The sequence below is a fragment of the Felis catus genome, chromosome B3, assembly GCF_018350175.1.
Source record: "Felis catus isolate Fca126 chromosome B3, F.catus_Fca126_mat1.0, whole genome shotgun sequence".
Taxonomy (NCBI): domain Eukaryota; kingdom Metazoa; phylum Chordata; class Mammalia; order Carnivora; family Felidae; genus Felis; species Felis catus.
In genome coordinates, this window is record NC_058373.1 from 117,896,520 (window position 1) to 117,918,907 (window position 22,388).

Below are 22,388 nucleotides of genomic sequence, written 5' to 3' on the forward strand. Positions count from 1 at the left end.
GGAACCTAAAATTCTTTCCAGTAGAAACCCCTTGGTTTGCCATGTTAGTATCAACCTGTGATTAAACTTGGCCATCATTTGCCAGGCTCACTTTTTGTTCCCTGCTTTTTCACGCGTGTACACTTTTTGCCCTAGGAAGACCATAAACTCAACAGGTCAAAATGTCTTTTGACCTCTCATAGGGCCTGGCACATACTAGGCACTAAGTGGTCAATGAATGTTTGTTATTAAATCAAACCCCAGGAGCCCAAGGGCACCTTAAGCATTGTCTTACTTGTGACACAAGACACTTTCTTTCATCAATTCTTAACAAACAAAGTATTTTTAAAACACAATTCCTAGATCAAATAATTCCTAGATGTCTGGATTTCACAGTCCAGGAAATTTGTTACAACAAAAATTAGAGGGATCAACACGGTCTTGCCAACTTTTTTTTTATTTTGCCAAATAAGGACAATCTAAAACCCAACTGCCATCTATTAACTGCCATCTACTACTTTGTTTCTTAAAAAACATTTCATACGTATCCAAAAAGTCAGAATAATATAAGATTAAGGCTAATCCTTCAAATTAAATCAGAGTTCCTCAACCTTAGCACCATGGACACTTTAGGCCAATAAATCTTTGCTATGGGGATGAAGGGAGAAGAATGGGGGGGCTGTCCTGTGCACCTTGGGGCATTTAGCAGCATCTCTGGCTGCTATTCATAACATACCAGTAGCCCCTCCCAAGTTGTGACAACCAAACAATGTCTCCAGGCACTGCCAAACACCCCCAGGGGCAAAATCATCTCAGTTGAGAACCACTGAATTAAATAAAGCCTTACTAAAAATGTAGTTCTATTGTCCTTACCTTTTAAACCAGTGAAAACTTTAGCACAGACAGGCATCCATCCATAAACCAAAGGCACAGAGGCTAAGAGGGTGGGATTTGAAATCACACTTGAATTCAAATCCCAATTATTCCTCCTTCCTGTTGTCGTTGTCGCCTGACCTTGACCAAGTGATTGCTCTAAACCTCCCTTTCCTCTCCTGCAGCATCTACCTCATCAGAGTGGTTGGCAGGATTGGATGGAATAGATACAACCCACTTAGCAACATGCCTGGCACATGATGGCCGGGAGAGGAAGGATGACCATTAATAATATTATTTCTAACACTTCTAAACACATAACACATTAACAATGGCTACCCAGATTTAAGACTGTCTGGATAAATGGACCCACAAATAATACAGTAGGTCTTCAATAAACATTTATTGAATGAATAAATGAACCCTAAATCACCCTGTTCCCACCAGCTCCTGTCTTCAACCCTGCCACATCTAAGTCCTTTTCTCCTTTACCAGAACTTTCCCAAATCGTACCCATGGGGATTAAATACATAAAAGAAAGTCTGGACAGTCCAGGACCTCTGCCTGGGGCTCTATGGCGGTGTGGGGGGGGGGGGAAGCGTGGGAGGAATTGGGGCAGGGGGGACTTTGTGGAATCCTCTAGCAAGAGCAATATCAATCCACCACCCAACTACCTGCACTTGGAACAGCTCTTACTCCACCAATGAGAGCACAGCTTTGTTGAGACCCACCACTAACACCACTCATGTCATCACACCTTCAGGTGGCTGCTATCCTCCCTAGATATTTAACCTGGAGGTAGGCCAAGGACAGAAAAAGGAGATGGCCATATCCTTGAACAAAAGTAGCTATAAAAGGGCGTGGGAAGCAAGGCAAATGACAAATTAAACAAACAGACAACCTCAAAGGAAAGGAGGTGGAGAGGCTCCAACAAAAGGGTCAGAGTTCCTGCTGCTTCCTGTATCCCCACCAAGCCCACCTCCCACCTCAGCAGGCCGACAGAGCACTGGTGGCTCTTACAAGGGGAGAAACACTCCTCATTATAAACCAGACATGCTCCTGGCTGAAGCCCAGCCAGCAATAAATTCTGGAGTTCATCTCATAAGCACAGTAAGTATCTTTGGCAATTTCCCGAAGGACTGAATTTTTCTGACCATCACAGGGGCATAGGACGTGAGCATGGGGCAGGGCGGGGACTTAAAAAAGCAGGCGATCCAAGCTCTCATTCTATAGATGGGGAAACTGAGGCTCACAGTGAGAAAGGAACTTGCTCAAGACCATCCACGGGGGCCCCACTCAGTGGCAGCGCTGAGCCAAGAGTTCAAGGCTTCAGTTGTAGCACTGAGCTTTGCCAGAAGCTCAGAAACATCCCCAGAAGAGGATGGTGTATTATGAACCAAATCTCACTCTTCCTGAAAAAATAAATGATCACATTCACAGCTTCACATGAGGAGAGGATTAACAAGTTCTCAGAAGGGGCCATTGATCTATGGCTTCTCCATCCATTTGGAAACTGAGAGAGAATAAATTAGTTCCACAGGAGGATCCAGCAACTAACTTCTCTACCCCAGCAAGCATCATTGGTCTTCTTCAGACTATCTGATACCGTAACCAAAATACAAAGAGGATCGTAAAGACCATTTGGGGGAAATGTGCAAATGGTGACTCTGAGTAAAGACTACAGGGGTGTTCATTGTACCATTCTTGCAACGTTTCAGAAGACTTGAAATTTTTCTAAGTAAAAATTTGAGGGAGAGTGAGAAAGCACTAAAGAATAATCTAAACTAAATTAAATTGTTGTTAAAAATTCGGAAAGGAACCAGAAGGGACCAGAAAGGGATTCAGAAGGAATCATTCCTTCAGTTTCACCCAGTTTCTTTATCTGAGGACTAACACCCTCAGGAAAAAAAAAAAAAGACATTGCAGAAGTTAGAGATGTAGGGTTCCAAACAAATATGTGATGCTGGTGTTCATAGTAGCCAGTAGCTATGGCAACCTTGGAATCCAATCTGATTTCAAATATTTTGTCCCATTAGCTCCCAAAATACACATATACTTGTCACATCATGTATCCTGGTGTTCTTGATTCAGAAAGTAACAAAAGTAACAACAGACTATGGATGAGACAAATGTCAGAATCTTTCCCCAAAAATCCATCACCTTTGCAGTACAGGTGGCCCACAAAATCAATTAAATGCAGTTTAATTTCCATTCAGTTTGGAAATCCTTTCATATAAATAAATTATTGAATCAAAATCCACATCCAAACCACAGTCTGCCATGTTCTCTATCTACAGTAGTATTTAATTGGCGCCATATTGGATCCATAATCTAGCCCTGAAAATCTATCCTTGGCCACACAGATAAAATTCATGCCAGTGGGACGCCTGGGTGGCTCAGTTGGTTAAGCATCCGACTCCTGATTTCTGCTCAGGTCATGATCTTACAGTTCATGAGATAAAGCCCCACGTTGGGCTCCTGACTGGCTGGTAGCACAGAGTCTGCTTGGGATTCTCTCTCTCCTCTCTCTCTGCCCCTCCTCCCCCTGCTACTCATGCGCTCGCTCTCGCTCTCTCTCTCTCTCTCTCTCTCTTTCTCTCTCAAAAATAAATAAATAAACATAAAAAAAAAACGTCATGCCAGTAGCATGGCCGTCAAAGCTTGGAGATTTGAGGTAACACAGACCATTCAAGAAACCTGAAAGAATTCCTATGGCTAAAATAAGAGATGAGGGGAGATTCCTGGGGATAGAAACGGAGATGGAGGCCCAGAGTGCAGGGGCCAAGAACGGCTTCACCCAAGTCACCCATGAGGTGGCTGGCGGACAAAGAAACCAGGCTGAGCAGCTGTCCGAGTGGGGGGAGGGCAGGGACATGGCCCACAGGGACACAGAGGAGGCCCGGCCCACAAAGAGGCCCATTTTCCCACCCCTCGCCAGGGACGGATTCCTGAGTGGAAAAGAAGAAAACAAGGAAAATTCCGGTCCCGGCTAACAGATACACGCCATTGAAAGAAAACTGGATGAAGATATTTACTCCTATTGTAGAACGTTTGGCACTCCAGATGCGCTTTAACTTAAAATCGAGGAACGTAGAGATCAGGACTTGTAAAGAAACCAAAGATGTTAGTGCTCTGACAAAAGCAGCTGGTTTTGTGAAAGCCTTTATTCTTGGGTTTCAGGTAGAGGATGCCCTTGCCCTCATTAGGTTGGATGACCTCTTCCTAGAGTCCTTTGAAATCACAGATGTGAAGCCCCTAAAGGGGGCTCTAGGGAGACCACCTGTCAAGAGGGATAGGAAGAATTGCTGGTAAAGGAGGAAAAACCAAATTCACCATAGAGAATGTGACACGGACGTGGATGGTTTTGGCTGTAAGTTCACATCCTTGGCTCTTTCCAAAACATGAAGATGGCAAGAACCGCCATTTGCAACGTCATCCTGGGAAGTCCTCCCTCAAAGGTTTATGGCAATATCCGAGCTGTGGCTAGCAGAGAAGCAAATCGTTTCTGATTTCAAATCAAGAGACTTTTTTATCTTGTCTTTGGACTCTAGAGAAAAAGCCTTCCCCCCCAACCTGTGGTCACAAGAAACCATGTGAAGAGTATTCCAGTCACTTTAAGGCTCCATCACTTCTGTTCTCAGCCAGAAGCATAAACAGAAAGGAAAGGTTTGGTTAAAGTCACACATAGCGACTTTGAGGATAATTTCCACACCTGAACGTGGCACACTATACTTACACATTAACTATAATTTATCACTTCATTTTAAATAAAAGATTTGCATAGTTTATAACTCTTATGGGAGGGAAACTTCTGGTTGAAACAGTCCTGTATGAATTTATCAACTTATTTATAAATTTGTAACTTCTTATAAATTTATAACCATTTCTTGTCTATGGAGTATAATTAAAAGAATCACCCCACAAAAATAAATAAATAGATAGATAAAATAATTAATTAATTAATTAAAATAAAATAAGAAATGAGGGGAGAATGAGCAGGGGAATATGAAGTTGGGAAGACAAGTAGAGATCAGACCCAAGAGGGTCTGAACACTCGACAAAAGAGGAGGAAGTTTATCCTTCAGGCAATAAGGAACCACTTTGAAATGGGAGGAATATAACTGGATCATTCCAGCAGAGGATGGATAGATGGAAGTAATTCAAAACTAGGGAGTCTAGTTGGAATGACAAAGACCTGACCTAAGGCAGTCAGTATGGAATGAAGAATGGAGGACAAGTTAGAGAGAGCTGCTAAAGACAGCCAATGCACAGGACTTGACAGGAAGAGGGCAGATGTGCCCTAGAGAGAGAAGCAGTCCAAGACGACCTCCAGCTTTTTTGACCTGGTAAATGATGCTGCCAGTCATCCAGACGGGGAACCCAGGAGAAGAGAAATGTAGTAGGTTTTGAACACGCTGAAGTTCCACCTGGAGAGGCAGGTGTGGAGCTCCAGAGAGAAGTCCAAACTGGATATACGCATTTGAGAGTAATCATCACATATATGGTGGTGGATGCCATGGGTGTGGATGAGGTCAACTGGGAAGAAATTGACAACAAGTAAGAATTGGTTCAAGAACAGAAACTCTGGGGGAGAAAGCTGCTAAGGGCAGGTAAGGAAGAGGAGTCCTCCCCAAAAACACTGAAGAGTGGCCTAAAAGGCAGAGACCCCAGCCTGCTTTTAAGTGATCCATTCTACCCCTCCATCTCCACAGGCTGGTCACACCATGCTACCGTAGAGGAAGTAACAACAACGACCAGCTAGCGTAGAGGAAGTAACAATAACATATTAAAATAAACTCTCTTCTTAAAAACAAAAAAGACAAACAACTCAATTAAAACACAGGCAAAGGATGTGAGTAGACATTTCTCCAAACAAAATACACAAGTGGTCAAAAAACACATGAAAAGATGCTCAGCGTCATTAGCCATTAGAGAAATGCAAATCGAAACCACCGTGAGATACCACATCACACCCACCAGCATGGCTAGAATCAGAAAAACAGATAATCACAAGTGTCAGCAAAGAAGTGGAGAAACTGGCCCCGCGCACGTTGCTGGTAAGAATGTAAAATGTGCAGCCGCTGTGGAAAACAGTGGTAGTTCCTCCAAAAATTAAAGATACAGTTGTCATATGACCCAGCAGTTTCAATCCTAGGTGTATGGTCAAAAAAACTGAAAACATATGTTCACACAAAGACTTGTATTTGAATGTGCATGTTAGCATTACTCATAATAGTGAAAAAGTGGAAATAACCCAAATGTCTATCAACTGATGGGTAGATAAATAAAATACAGTATACCACATAATGGAATAGTATTCTGCCACTTAAAAAAAATGCAGTCTTGATATATGCTACTATGTGGTTGGACACTGAAAACATGGTAAGTTGAAGAATCCAGACACAAAAGTCCACATATATTGTCTAATTTCATTTATAGGACATAATCAAAATAGGGAAATCCATAGAGATTGAAGGAAGACTTGTGGATGCCAGGGGCTGGGGAGAAGGGGGAAAGGAGTGAGAAGTGACTACGTAATGAGTGCAAAATCTCTTTCTGGGGTGCCAAAAACGTTCTGGAATTAGGTAGTAGTGATGATTGCACCACACTGCAGGTTTACTAAAACCATTGACTCGTATGCTCTAAAACTAAAAATCAGTGAATTGTACACAGTTGAAATGGTGAACTTTATGTTACATGAATCTTATCTCAATAAAAAAAATTAAGTAAGTTCACTTTACAAAATTACCCATAGCCAAGAACAGCTGGGTAAGCAATTTCTCCAGCTTGCCCAGATATTCTACACAAAGAAAAGAAAATTCCAGATATTCTAACCAAAGAAGCCAAAGGGTGTGCTTCCCAAGAGACTCTTAAATATCTTTAAAAGTCCAATTTAAATTATGTGTGTGTGTGTGTGTGTGTGTGTGTGTGTGTGTGTGTGTGTGTGTATAATATCCATAGGTTGGGGATGAGTTGTTCTGCTGAAGAGCAGAGATGGTTCATTCAGCTCATGATAGCCATCCATGCCTCGGTAGGGTTGCCTCACCCACTTTTAAGATTTCTAAATGTCAGGGTGACAGGGACACAACCAGGCAACCATGATTTGACCTACAGAGAAACCACAACCAGGCATGACCTGTTATAGCTATCCAACAATGACAGGAAAGGAGAAATGATTTCTGGACCCAGAGTACCCCAAAGCCCCAGAACAGCAGTCTCCCAGCTCATGCCCCTTATTCAACTCTTTGACACCTACAACCCTTGCACTGTGTTCAAGATGACCTCCCGAGACAACATCCCGAGCTGTCCCAGGGTGTCAGCGCTCACCATGTAGGTAGCTGCTTTATCCACACGGTGCCTCAGGAGGTTACTCTGAATCGCTTTGGGCTTTGGACACTTTGAAATTATCACAATTTATGTGGTTTACACCCAGCTCAACACCATCTGCGGCAGAAGTCAAGGCCTGAAGAAGCAAGTAAGGGACAGGAGATGGACCGTGTGTGCATTTATCAGAGTAGCTCCACGCCTGTGGGCAGGAGAACCCGAGGAGGAAGCTCCAGGGTTCCATAAAATTTTCCTGAGGATAATTTCATCTCTCTCCTTTCTCCACTGACACGCATCCCTCTCTTTTTGTTCCCCTTCTCCAGCCAAATTCCAAGGGCCACCGTAGATAACAAGGTAACAGAATGCAAATGCTTCAAGGGGGCACACCCCTACTCCAGAGAGACTGTCAGAGCGGGGAGGCAGATCTGGAGTGAACAGCAAAACCTCGGGACTGCTCTAGCCATTGGATAAGCAACCCCTCCTCCACGCCTCCCTGCTCCTGCCTCTCCGATGGGAAAAGGAACACAATGAAACTAGGCTTTCCCTTGGGGTTCTGACCACCTTGTGTGGAGATTATGATTACCCTGCCGTTGCTATGCCTACCGTGATGTCATTCCTTTATCATTCCATTTGCGTGGATTTTTTCCCCCTTTTCTCCAAAGGATACCCTACTCTCCAGTGCCTGGGAGCCCACTGGGAGCCCAACTCCAGTCCTCATGCTATCTAGACCCAGGGAAACCACTCTGTCTGGGGACCTCAGGCAACGCCACATAGTCCTGATGGGGAAAAAAAGCCAGGAGCAGCTTCCAGGATGCAGGTTAGTCTATCCCTACACTTTAAGCAGAAGTAAGCAGGGCACAGTATTTTACCTTCTTCACTCAAAACTGCAAACAGGAGAGGGGCATATGGTTAGGTCCTATCAGCTGTATTTAATTTGTCAGAAGAAAATCACTTCTTAAGTAAAATAAATGCAAAGAAGAATAAGGATAGAGGAAAAGGTGCACAAATCCCACACTATATCATGCACAGAGGAAAGCAAAGGAAGGGAGAAAATTATTTCCTCAATAGTTACATCTCGCACCGTCCAGCCATGTATCTCCAGGAGCTCTATGTCAACAGAAAGCATTCCTCTGGGTTCCGACTGTGCACCAGGCTCCGTGCTGGGTACTGGAGGCCCAGTCCCAGCCTTTAAGAAATAGTAACAAGATCACTGTTCACAATCACGACATCTACACAGGCTCATTCAAAAGGATTTTGCTCCACTAAATAGAGGAAAACTGTGGCTCTGAAAGATCAGACTATTTGTCCTTGGCCATGAGGCTCAGTCTACAATCTGTGGGCAGAGAGTGAAAGTGCGGGCATGGGCAGGCCTTGCCCCAAATCCTCAGGTGAAGGCAACAGCCTGCTGCCTGCTTCCTCCTCATTCTGTCTTCCCCTCCCAGGCCCTGCGGGGCTTCCGCAGACAGGGAAGGAAGGCAGAGGGCGGTGTCTCCAGTTCCAGCTGCTGCAACCTCACCAGGGGAATGGCAGCCACCTGCCTCAGACCGTGGGCAGGAGGGCCCAGGGAAGGCCTTCCCTGCGGCCTGCTCACCCTCTGCGGCCAAGTTCACCTTTATGCCATGGCCCTGCTCCTGGAAGTCACAGACGTCACTGTGAAGACACAGCACCCTGTAGAAAACAGCGGTCCTGCTGCACTAGAAATATCCAGACTTGTTCCATAAAAATGGCAGTGACTATTGGTATCAGCAGCGCCGTGGTCTGCAGTCAAAACCCAACACACAGAACTGGTGTTGTCTTTCTAAATACACAACGTGCTTCTGATCGTTTAACCAGAAGCACCTATTCGTTTAATCAGAAGCAAGAGAAAAATCCGATCCCCATTTTGTGAATGAGGAAACCAAGGCCAAGAAAAGAGAAGGGGGCCACAGGTGACATCCATTGGCAGAGATGAGATTTTTATCTTAAATACTCATTTGGGGGCACCTTGGCAACAGCACAAGCCCTCGGCGCTTTGGGTGGAAGTCACACTACCGGGCCGCCACACCAGCCACAACTGTTAGTTTTTTGTGTGTTTAGTGGGGCCAGGGGGGTGGATGGCGGGAGAGAGATTCCCCACGAAAGCCCAAATCTTTGCTCCCAAACTGGCCGCTGAGACTGTTCAGGGGCCAGATGTCAGAAGTGGTGAAACTATCTTCCTTTTTAACAAGTCAGTCTGCCTTTCACCTGTCCTGAGGTAGGTGTCCACATGCCCTACTTTTCCATGCAGCCCTGCTCCCTTGGGAACAGAGGCCCGAACAGGCTGCTCTCCCTCACCCAGGTTATGAAGCCTTGCCATCCAAAACCAGGCCAGCGAGAACGCACAGGAAACATTCACTAGACCGTGGCTTGCTTGGTTTTAACAGCAAAAGCTACATTTTAGGACCCACCCCTGCGAGAGAGGACCTCACAGAAATCTCAGAGTGGATCAAAGCAGGCCAGCCTGATCACCCCCCACTAAACCCCAAGCTGCAAGGGAATCTGAAAAGCAGAAGTTCTGGAATCAGAGCTGGGCTTAAACCTCAGCAACACCCACTCACGATGCGGCCTTCAGCTGCCTGCCCCTCAGGTGTCCTCATCTTGAAATGGGGATGAAAATACCTAACTTCAAGAAAGTATGAAAATGCCAGTACATTCTAAGCACATCAAGACGGTAGCTATGATTACCGATTTACCAAAGGCAGCAGTGTGTCTGTGCTCAGACTCCCACACATGTTCCTGGATCCTCTTCTGACCAACGTCCTTCACTTTCAACACAACTGGCCTGGGGGTAAAGCCTTCAGCCACAGAACGGAGCTCCGGCCCTTGCCAAGCTAACTGACCCATATAGGGTTCACAGCCCTGTTCTTACTAGAACAACTCTTTTGTTTGACTTGTAAATTTTTGCATGTACTTTTTATGCATTTGTATGCATACACATGCATAGATAATGTATTCAAATGGCATTTTATCACATGTCATTTTGCTATACGTTGTTCTCCCACATCAGCACCCCCCATCCTCAGCCCGCTTTCCCCAGGTAGCCCATGTTAACATTTTAGTGTGTCCTTCTACATTTTTCCCCAGACTCATGTAACTTCAGACACACACACACACACACACACACACTCATAGTGGGTTGAGGGGGGGTGGTGATTGTTTAAAAAAATAGAATTATAGATCATATACATTCTTCTCCCTTTTATCTATTCTGCCATACTTTACCAAAATCTTTTAATGGTTCTGTAATGATCCAAGGTGTGAAGGTACCATAGCTACTGGGCCATTTCCCTACTGACATAGGCGCTCATTGAGTTTCAATTCTTGGCTGCTACTAACAAGCCAGCAATGGATTCCTTGTACATCCATCCTCACCAAAAACCACTTTCTTTTTTTAAATTGTTTGTTCATGTTTATTTATTTTTGAGAGACAGAGATAGAAACAGAGTGTGAGCGGTGAGGGCTAGAGAGAGAGGGAGACACAGAATCCAAAGCAGGCTCCAGACTCCAAGCTGTCAGCACAGAGCTTGACGTGGGGCTCAAACTCATGAACCGTGAGATCATGACAAAAAACCAAAATCAGATGCTTAACCCACTGAGCCACTCAGGTGCCCCTCAAAGACCACTTTCTAACCAGACAAAATACCAAGCTCCAGGATGTGAAAGTCACCCATCAAAAGGACCTCGTGATGAGCTCCCAATGTAGCCACTCATCCTTAAAACTCCTCTTTGCAAAGACCCCCTGCTTCTAGAAGGGCATATCCCAGGCAAGGAACTGGCCTCCAACCACCAGTTCTTCCAGGATTCTACAGTGTCAAGTCAACTCTGCAGATTTTAATTTTCCCATCTGTAAAATAAAATAATAACAGCCTGGTGCTACAGGATCTGAGAGCACTTTTGTCAGTGATTTTTACGAGGAAGCGGTGTGTGAAGTAGTATTTTTGGTGTTATTCTATGGGATGTTGTTTCTAGCTTGTTGTTTGGGGGTCACAGAAGGGAGGGCAAGCCAAACGAACAGATTTGATTAAATTCCCGCTAAGATTCAGGGGTGCCTGGGTGGCTCAGTTGGTTGAGCATCCGACTTCGGCTCAGGTCACGATCTCACTGTTTATGGGTTCGAGCCCTACGTCAGGCTCTGTGCTGACAGCTCAGAGCCTGGAGCCTGCTTCGGATTCTGTGTCTCCTTCTCTCTCTCTGCCCCTCCCCTGCTCATGCTCTGTCTCTCTCTGTCTCAAAAATAAATATAAACATTTTAAAAATTTTTTGAATTCCCACTAAGATTCAGAGGTCCCTATTTATAAGGTTTCGGGGGCTGGACGGGAAGGCCTCCTGTCCCTCTGCATTGCTGAAGCACCTTGCACCGTGGCTGTTTACAAACAGAAGTCAGAGCTAGACCAAGGGACTTTTGACTCTCTATTTGCCCAGCTTTGTCGAATTGCAAAGAAGGGCAACTGTAATTGAAGTTATGGGAGGAACGACCCAGCGAGCAAATTTTGGGAAATCAGTAATCTCACTGATGTTTGATATTCACTCAAAACTTCCCTAAACTCTACATCTCATTCAATAAAGGGTGTGAGGAGTGTTGGGAGGGTAGGAGATGATTCTTTTTTGCAAAGGATGTGGCAATTAGTATTTGCTGTTCTTGAAAATAAAGCAGACATTTTGGGAGGTGGGGGAGGAGTCCTAAACCTTCCATTTCAGGTAGTACTACTCAGGTAGCATTTCAAGAGGCTCCCCAAAAGAGGCAGTTCCAGCAACTCAAGTGAATTTGCCCAGTGACCACACGGTCCACACGCATGAGAGGGGAGAAATACAGGAATGGCAAAATGACAGAATGAGTACAGTGTTATTCTGCCTTAAAACCCAAATCAGATGTGAATACGGAATCATTTTCTTCATCAAAATCAAGCAGAGGATTGCCACCCCTTCCCCGGAAGAGCGTGTGGCAGCATTTCCTGAATACACACCCACCCTCTGACCTGGAGGTCCCACCGGCAGGTGTGTGCACTTCAGGCCCCCAAAAGACATGTGCCAGCATATTCCTCACCGTGAAATTCATAGAAGTCTCCAACTAGGAACTGCCATGTGTCCCTCAAGAGTAGAACAGGCATGGGGCGCCTGGGTGGCTCAGTCGGCTATGTGTCCAACTTCGGCTCAGGTCATGAGCTCGCGATCACAGTTCACGGGTTCAAGCCCCACGTCAGGCTCTGTGCTGACAGCTCAGAGCCTGGAGCCTGCTTCAGATTCTGTGTATCCTTCTCTCTCTGCCCCTCCCCCGCTCATGCTCTGTCTCTCAAAAATAAATAGTTTAAAAAGTGTTTTAAAAAAGGGTAGAAGAGGCAAAGAAATGGTCTATTTACCTGAAGGACTACACAGCACTAAGAACAAACAGCCTAATACTACAGTCAACACTATGGACGAATCTCACAGTGTTGAAGGGGGAAATCTAGACGCAGAAGCGGACATAGTAGAAGATTCCATCTGATGGGGTTAGAGCTGGGATAGTTACCCTTGGCGGGGCTGGGTAAGGGGTGAGGTTGTAACTGGAAGGGGCACAGCTGGGCTTCTGTCCTGTTGTTTCTTTTTTTTTGTTTTTTTTTTTTTTCAACGTTTATTTATTTTTGGGACAGAGAGAGACAGAGCATGAACGGGGGAGGGGCAGAGAGAGAGGGAGACACAGAATCGGAAACAGGCTCCAGGCTCTGAGCCATCAGCCCAGAGCCCAACGCGGGGCTCGAACTCACGGACCGTGAGATCGTGACCTGGCTGAAGTCGGACGCTTAACCGACTGCGCCACCCAGGCGCCCCTGTCCTGTTGTTTCTTAATCTGGGTGTTGAGGACACAAAGAAATTCAACTTGTTGAAATGTATTCGGCTGAACACACCGTGCACCTTTCTCTGCATATGCTACACTTCAATATTTAAACCTTTAAAAAAATCAGTCAATGAGCAAAACTTAAAGGTGATTATGAATAAAGTAATCAGGCAGACAGGGCTCCTGGAGCCAGATCGTATCTGGCGTGTATCGTTCCCGGGAGCTCTCCTGTCGATGCGAAAACCAGACAGATTAGCTGAGTGTGCAAGACGGGCATTCTGTGAGAGGAGATGAAAGGCGAACGGAGAACCTGGCACTTTCTTTGGAAAAGAGCAGTTTCACCAAATCTAGACGTGCAGCCTCCACTCAGGTTATTAATCCAATGCGCTGTTACAGATGGACCCACATTTGCTTCAAAAATACTCAGGGTTTTGGTTTTCGCTTTTCTGCCCTTAAAAAAAAAAAAAAAAAGTTTGGAATGAGGGAAAAGGCCTAGTTATTTTATATGGAAATCGAATCTATTTTCACAGAGACTAGAGTGAAAATCCCATCAATGGGAAGGAAGCAGAAGCTAGAGATGGAAAGAGATGCTCTAGAAAGCTCTAGCACCACAGGCAAACTTGGGTCTCTTCTCAGCTCAATAACAATATTTGTAACAATGGCTAACACTTAAGCAGGTTTATATAGGCCAGGCATTGCTAGAAGTGCTCACATGTATTAATTCATTCAGTCCCCATCTGTGAGGTAGGGGTTTATGTAATTCCCAACTTATAGACTGAGACTGAGGCCCGGAGAGGTTAAGAAACTTGCCAAAAGTCACACAGCTAGTAAGTGACAGAAGTAGGCAGTCTATCGAAAGTCGGTGTTCTTAACCATTATACCCTATTGCTTCCTAATAAGCACTTATTAAGCCCCTACTGTGCACTGTGCCGAGCAAGAGAGATACTGAGATACAGAAAACACTAGTCCGAGGGTTATGGAGTTAGTCCAGGCAGTGACAAGGATCACACAGGCATCTAGCCATCTAATTTCACAATGAGAAGTTGGAAAACTGTCTCCAAACACCTGGATATTTAGTTTTCAAGGACTCCCAAAGCAGTGTCCTTTTTCTCACTGATACTATGCTACCCATTAGAGTAAGTTGTAAGAATACACATTCCTTGATGCCCTACCCACCCCTGAGTCCTGAGACTCAATAAAGCTCTCATCAAGTTGATTAAGAGGCAAAGAAGACCTGTAAGCACATTTGTTTATTTTTCCTGAACTGCCCTCTTGTGTAAAAAGGGTTGTTCACCCCTGATCTAGCAGGCATACATACAGGGCCTCTCAGAGGAAAAGAGACTCCCCCCCCCAGGTACCCAGGTGATTAAAAAATGAAGAAATTCGGGGCGCCTCGGTGGCTCAGTTGGTTGGGCGTCCAACTTCGGCTCGGGTCATGATCTCACGGTTCGTGGGTTCCAGCCCCACGTCGGGCTCTGTGCTGACAGCTCAGAGCCTGGAGCCTGCTTCAGATTCTGTGTGTGTCTCTCTCTCTGCCCCCTCTCTGATCGTGCTCTGTCTCTCTGTCCCTCTCAAAACTCAAAAATAAATAAACATTAAAAAAAAAAAATGAGGAGGGGCGCCTGGGTGGCTCAGTCAGTTAACCGTCCAACTTCAGCTCAGGTCACAATCTCGTGGTTCATGAGTTCGAGCCCTGCGTCGGGTTCTGTGCTGACCGCTCAGAGCCTGGAGCCTGCTTCGGATTCTGTGTCTCCCTCTCTCTCTGCCCCTCCACTGCTCATGCTCTGTCTCTCTCTGTCTCAAAAATAAATTAATTTTAAAAAAACATAAATAAATAAATAAATAAATAAATAAATAAATAAGAAATTCAAGGCAGGACTACAACATGTATGGCACATTTTGACGTTTATTTATTTTTGAGACAGAGAGAGAAACAGAGCATGAATGGGGGAGGGACAGAGAGAGAGGGAGACACAGAATCGGAAGCAGGCTCCAGGCTCTGAGCCATCAGCCCAGAGCCCGACGCAGGGCTCAAACTCATGGACCGCGAGATCGTGACCTGAGCTGAAGTCGGACACTTAACCGACTGAGCCACCCAGGCGCCCCATGTATGGCACATTTTAAATATGCACACTTCACAAATTCACACTTTTCCCGTACATGCACACACAAACCCAAATATGATGTAAAATTATTATGATCTCAAAAGAATTACAGGATTTACTATTCTTAATATAAATTCGTAGTGCCCGGATGCCACAGATGGTATGATCTAGGCACAGAAGATACATGTGATCCCTTGTGACGTACATCCTGGTGATTACGTATATAATCTCATGCAAAGACGACATCACAGTTTCAGCTGAGGCCTCCAGAACTAGAGACCCTGGTTTAATCAGCTCTCACTATCGTCCCCACCTTATTAACAAGCTTTCCTTAAGGAAAGAAGAATAAAAGATCGATCCCAGTGGTAAGAAGAGTGAAGGCCCAGTTGGGAACTGATGAGAGAGAAGACACGAGGTTCACAGAGCTGGAGAAAATGTGAGTGAAAACCCCAGGACATGGCCACCTACAGAGCCAGGCTAGCCAGCTGTAGGATCTCCATGACACCAAGAAGTCAAGACCAAGAGGTCAGCTAAGGTTACGAGAGCCAGGCAGGAGGAATATGACCACCTGCCTCCTTACCCGTGAGGCTAGCTCCTACCCAGGACCTTAGATGCCCCACTCACAGTGCTGGCCCACCTCTGCCAGCTTCTCCACAAGCACAAGTGGGGTCCTAAGCACTTAGGAGTCTTCCAACATGTACTCCCTTCTCTAGGTCCACCCCATTTCCTGGGAGTCAATTAGATGCTTTTAGGGAGTAAAAAATGGTGCCCATTGTGAGATGCTACTTCCTACCAGAGTAGTGTGTGGTCTGATTCCAAAAGCTGGGGATGAAAAGAGTATGAAAGCTCCTCGGACCTCTGAAAATGAGACCGTGCCGAAAACCGGTGGAAACCCATTGTCCAATATCTTTATTTTTCTGCTAAAATCTACCCACCGTGTGAGTTGCCAAGGCAAGTTATGTCTCTTGTTCTGAAGCTAGGAAGGTTCTCTCTCCACATGACACCTGCAGGAGATGGAAAACAATACCCTCTGCATATCATAGAACACCAGCTCCCAGTAAGAGGACACCCCAACTCCTGCCAGTGCAGTACCCAGGCGGGGGTGGCTTTTCCACTTTTCTCTAGACAGGCCACCAGGGTCCTCTTCAAGGGCAAAGGACTCTCCAGCCCCTGTGAGGCCTCACTGAACACTGTTTATTTATCTATAATTTATTTATAATTTCTACAGCTTTTTACCTGGAGACACACCCAACAAGAAGGGGTCTTACTCTTCCCACAGAGGTCTGTAGACCATGTACTAAATTCACCTGCTCTTACTCAAGCTATAGAAAGCTGACCTTGAAATACCCTATCTAAGGTCATCTCTTAGGTCCAGCCCAGGCCAACACAAACTGATTCTATTTTTTCAAAACACCAGCCCATTCAGATAGCCTTGTCTGTCTTCATTAACATTCTCAGTGACGAGAAGGGCCAGGGTTCAAGGCCCAAGGTTGCATCTAGAGGCCTATAGGAAGCTATAAAACTGAGAGATATAGCCAGTCCACGAGCTATCCTTGAGTCACTGACCTTCTTGACACATTCTCACTCCCTGGCAGTAATAGCTTAACACTTCCTGAGCATTGACTCTGGCTCAGACCATATCCTAAAAGCATCACATGGGTTGACTTATTTCATTCTTATACCAACCCTGGGGTACATGGAAGGCAGCTATGCTCACCACTATACCACCAATGCCGCGCAACGCTGTGGTAACTGATAGAACTGGGATTTTAAACCAGAAGTGTGAGTTCAAATCCCAAACTCCAATGAGAGCCACAACATAGTTTTCGACTCAAGGATTACAGCTGGTGCTATTGAGAGGAGCATTCACTTAACTGTTAGGAGCGTTCATTTGTCTCCCTATCTCCCTGAATCATACATTGCTAACTTCCCTCCAGTATTCATTCTCCCTTCTGCCTTCTTATAATAACCTCCAGTCCCAAGTTTTGCCTGAGCACATGGCCGTCTGCTCCAGACTACATTTCCCAGCATCCCTTGCAGCCATATGACCAAGCTCCGACCAATGGGTTGTGAGTGGAAGCTCCTTAAGTGCAAGCTGCTGGCCTTGGATTTCATCACCTCCTACTACCCACATCCTGAAACACAGACTTAGAGATGCGAAACAGTAAATAACCAGGGTCCGTGAATGATTTCATGTACCTACTTTGCCAGTTTGGTGTGCTTGCCCTAGGGTTTACATAAGACAGAAATAAACCTCTGTCTTATTTAGCCATTCTTTTTGGAGATCTGTGTTACGGCAGCATACTCTCTATGTTAGATTCAGTACCTTAAGGCCCAACTCATCTTATTCTACTCAACACCCCCAAAACCCTTTCTTAGCACTAGGAACATAGTGGTTACTCAACAAATATTTGTTACATGAGTGAAAACACCGTTATGTAAACCAGGTGATACTGGGCCCAAACAGACTTAGCTAAGCTCTGTAGATGACCCTTATCCAGGTAGGTACGATATCTCCGGCTTTTCTGGCAAGTAGGAGCTCAGGCCAGAGAGTCTGTGTTTAGGGAAGCATTTGCAGTAGGGGAGGAGTGAACTTTTACTGCATCTGTTGTCGACTCTCTGCTGAGATGAAGGATTTTGTGCTTAACCACAAGTTAGCTGGGGTCACTGCTTGTCTCATAATAATAATGAGCTCAATTTGAGCACTTACTTTGTGCCAGGACCCATACTAAGCACTTCACACACTAAGACATTTGTTTGCATTTAATCCTCCTGACAACCCGACAAGGTAGGAACTATTATTGTTCCCAAATGAGGAAACCGGGCGCAAAAAGAAGTTCACTAACTTGCCTGGGCCACGTGGCTAACAAATGACAAGGGTCAACTTCAAACTCAAGTTGTAGGAGACCTAAACTTATTCTCTTCTCACCCATCATGCTGCTCTGCCTCCTCACGTATGACAGGCTTACATTCCCAGCTACGGTTCCAAGTTGGGAAGGCTGGACCGAGGATCGTGCTTTTCTGAATAGATGCGCAATGCACAGAGCGCCCGGTGTGGCTGTGACACTTTTCCCCTGGGCATGGCTGGTGAGGAGCTGCACACACCACCCCCACCCCCCACCCCACGCCAGCACAGAGCAGAAGGCAAACAGTCTGAGCCCCCTGGCCCACAGAGCTCCTTCTTGCTCTCTCCTGGGCTGTCCTCACTGCCTCTTGACCTCCACACCCTGCCGCCCCTACCACTGCCACCCACAGCTTATGCCCTTTCCCTCAGCCACCTCACCTGGATTGGCCCTCCCACCTGCTTCCATGCACAATTCTTGCCTGGCCTTGCAACAGTCCTCGCTGAAGCCAGCAGGTGCAGATCCGCCTACCCCGCCTGGTAATGGTGTGGTCCAAGCTTCACTTCTCACCTCCACCCCAACTCTGTCCTCACTTTCATTCTTCACCTACAACAGTTCCCTCCTCCTCATACCACAAGCTCGGCAAAGTAGAGTCAGTAGTCAAGTAGGGAGACACCGAGCAGGCTTCATCCCAGAGGTTGCAAACCCAGGACCTACAGGCCAAATACGGCCCCCAAGTATGCTTTGTTTGGCCGCACTCTGCTTTTTGAAAATTGAATTCATTACATCAAAAGTTGTTAGGGTTCACATAAAAAATTCAGATTTAGAGCCTCTCTTAAAAAGTGAGGAGTCTTGGGGGCGCCTGGGTGGCGCAGTCGGTTAAGCGTCCGACTTCAGCCAGGTCACGATCTCGCGGTCCGTGAGTTCGAGCCCCGCGTCAGGCTCTGGGCTGATGGCTCGGAGCCTGGAGCCTGTTTCCGATTCTGTGTCTCCCTCTCTCTCTGCTCCTCCCCCGTTCATGCTCTGTCTCTCTCTGTCCCAAAAATAAATAAAAACGTTGAAAAAAAAAATTTTTTTTTTTTAAAGTGAGGAGTCTTGGCGACACTGGAATCACCTTCCCATGTGACAAATAGCTGGGGCTGAATTTGGACATCCGCTGGATGGGCATGAACTTCTAGCTCACCACCATCTTCTTCACTTCTTATCCTACGTTTCCCATCCAGACATCCCTTCACTCACTGACACAGCAGGCCTGGCCCCTAAAGGCACTTGATTTGGCAGTGCCTGTTGTAGTGTCTTCATTCGGCTGATGAGCACACTGAGAAAGGGAGAAGAGAAATTATTCTTCCAGGTCTTGAAATTATCCTTCCAGGTTGAGTGCACCCACAAATCTATGGCTGGCTCTCATTAGACCATACCGACCAAGCTCCTGGGTGCCCCAGGCCCTGTCCAGAGCATCACAGGTGCTCAAGCAGGTGTTGTCCCTGCTTTTGCCTCGTCACCACACTCTTCCACACTGCTGCTCCAAACACATAGGTATGCCAGAGAAAGGCACTTTCTTTTTTCTCAATTTTTTTTTAAGTTTTATTTATTTTGAAAGACAGCATACGAGCAGGGGACACGGGGGGGGGGGGAGGGAGGGAGGGAGGGAGGGAGGGAGGGAGGGAGGGAGAGAGAGAGAGAATTTCAAACAGGCTCCATGTTGTCAGCACAGACTCCAACGCAGGGCTCCATCTCACAAACTATGAGATCATGACCTGAGCCAAAACCAAGAGTCAGACACTTAACTGAGCCACCCAGGCACCCCAGCCCTTTCTTTTTTCCACACACACAAGCATCTCTTGCACTGTGTGCCACGATCATCTGATTCTTCTCCTCTCACGAAGACTAACTTCTCTCAAATCTGTCATGCGGATTATACACCCTGAACCTGCCAAGAGGTGACCTTTCTTTGAGTAATCCCCTCTGGGCCTGAATCCTGGTGATGAGTGTGTGCATAGGTGCGTACATGTCTGTGCTCAGCGTATGCTTCTGGACTAACACTCCATCCCCTCACTAATTTCCCCGACAGGTCAGAAGTCAGCATGTGCCCCAGTCGGTGAACCAGACAGCGTCTGTTCTGTTCCACTGCCCCATCAAAGGGGACAGCAGCGGCTGGTGCTTGCCTTGATGGGGTGAAGGGTCAGGGTTGCCAGATCTTCGATTTTGCAAGAAGCCAGAAATATTATTTAAAACAGGCAGGCAGTGGTTTCTATTGAAAAGACCAGTGCTTAAAACAAGCCCCTAAGAGCCTGAGACACTTTATGGGGATCAGGTGCTAGAGGGGAATGACAGGAAATGAAGGCTCCCCTTGAAATGCCCCATTGGAAGAGTCAGCAGCAGGTCCTCAATCCCCTGCCATGTCCTGACGCCCATCTGAGGACACAGAAGAGGACCCAAGTGTGCTTGGCTGGCTTTGCCCTCCAGCCTCGTCCTCCTTGATGATAAGACAACTAAGGTGTCTTTGACTTACGTTGTTTGAATTCCCTGCTTGTTCTGGGCTTAAAACAAACCTTCCCTCTTCCTGTTTCTCAACCACCTTCTCCCTAGAACCCTCAGGTTCTTAACTCACACTGCATTTCTAGATCCTTCCAATAAGGAGGCTGCAGCTTCCCATTTCTTTGATTCAACAACTTTAATAAAGAATTCGCGGATAAGGCGGCTCTCGTGAAGGCAGCTAAGGCGAGGCTGGAGAGCGCAGAGCCGTGCATCGTGCCTTGCACTGCCTAGGCTAGCGAACAATACGGTCAGGATGGCTAAAGGTGATCCCAAGAAACCAAAGTGCAAGATGTCTGCTAATGCCGTCTTTGTGTAGACGTGCAGAGAGGAACATAAGAAGAAAAACCCAGAGGTCCCTGTCAATTTTGCAGAATTTTCCAAGAAGTGCTCTGAGAGGTGGAAGACAATGTCTGAGAAAGAGAAATCTAAATTTGATGAAATGGCAAAGGCAGATAAAGTGCGCTATGATCGGGAAATGAAGGATTATGGACCAGCTAAGGGAGGCAAGATGAAGAAGGACCCTACCGCCCCCAAAAGGCCACCGTCTGGATTCTTCCTGTCCTGTTCAGAATTCCGCCCCAAGATCAAATCTACAAACCCTGGTATCTCCGTTGGAGATGTGGCAAAGAAGCTGGATGAGATGTGGGATAACTTAAGTGACAGTGAAAAGCAGCCTTACGACCACAAGGCGGTGGAGCTAAAGGAGAAGTACGAGAAGGATGTCGTTGAGTGTAAGTCTAAAGGAAAGTTTGATGGCGCAAAAGCGTCCTGCAAAAGTTGCCCGGAAAAAGGTGGAAGAGGAAGATGAAGAAAATGAGGAGGAAGGGGAGGAGGAGGAGGAGGAAGAGGAGGAATAAAAAAAAAAAAACTGTTTATCTGTCTCCTTAGAGTAGGGAGCACTGTCATTGACACCTCTCTTATTCGAGGCGGGTCTGTTGCCCTCGTTAAGTTTAATTATACAGCTGGGTCATGGTCATATTGTAGTCTCTTCAAAGTGCTCTAGAAATTGTCAGTGGTTTACATGAAGCGGCCATGGGGGGTCCGGAGCACCCTGAAACGTATCAGAGTTGTACGTATGTCCAAACATTTTTATTTTTTTTTATAATTTTTTTTAACATTTATTTATTTTTGAGACAGAGAGAGACAGAGTATGAACAGGGGAGGGGCAGAGAGAGAGGGAGACACAGAATCGGAAACAGCCTCCAGGCTCTGAGCTGTCAGCACAGAGCCCGACGCGGGGCTTGAACTCACGGACCGCGAGATCATGACCTGAGCCGAAGTCGGCCACTTAACCGACTGAGCCACCCAGGTGCCCCTCTCCAAACATTTTTAAAATGAGAAGGCTCTCGTGTTCTCCGCACTCTGTGCACTTTGCTGTTGGTGTGACAAGGCTTTTAGAGATGTTTCTGGCATTTTCCCCTTTGAATTTGTAAAGTGGTGTTAACTCTATGGTTATGGGCTAGAAATCCTGAGTTCTCAACTGTACATATCTATAGTTTGTAAAAAAAAAAAAAAAAAAAAAAAAAAAAAAAAAGGACAAAACCACTGAGACACAGTCTTCATGCTCCTTGCTTGGCTTGAGGCTGTGGGGGAAGATGCCTTTTGGAGGGGCTGTAGCTCAGGGCGTGCACTGTGAAGCTGGGCCTGTGGACACTGCAGTGGGCATCTGTTTAGCTTCAGGTTGTCTTGTTTCTGCATATAGTGACCTAGCGTTCTGCTGCCGTTCTTAGCTGTGGAAAAGGGGCAGCGGTGGGGGGAGACAGTCAGCTGGCATGAGAAGTGTTTGCATCTTTTTTAGTTAAGTGCGGTAGCTTTAACCTGTTTGCTTTGAAACAAACTGTAGAGCTCTTCACGGTCAGCAAAGAGCCACCGCATCGATGAAAGTTCAAAGAACCT

At 46.1% G+C, this 22,388-nt stretch overlaps 1 protein-coding gene and 2 pseudogenes across 3 annotated transcripts in view; 2 read left to right on the top strand and 1 right to left on the bottom strand.

The window, feature by feature from the left end:
• Window positions 1-22,388, bottom strand: part of DPF3 (double PHD fingers 3) — a 307,348-nt gene that overhangs the window by 208,502 nt on the left and 76,458 nt on the right. The gene's annotated exons all lie outside the window — the stretch shown is intronic.
• LOC109500912 lies at window positions 3,606-4,361 on the top strand (annotated as a pseudogene).
• On the top strand, window positions 7,821-21,645 carry LOC109500913 (annotated as a pseudogene).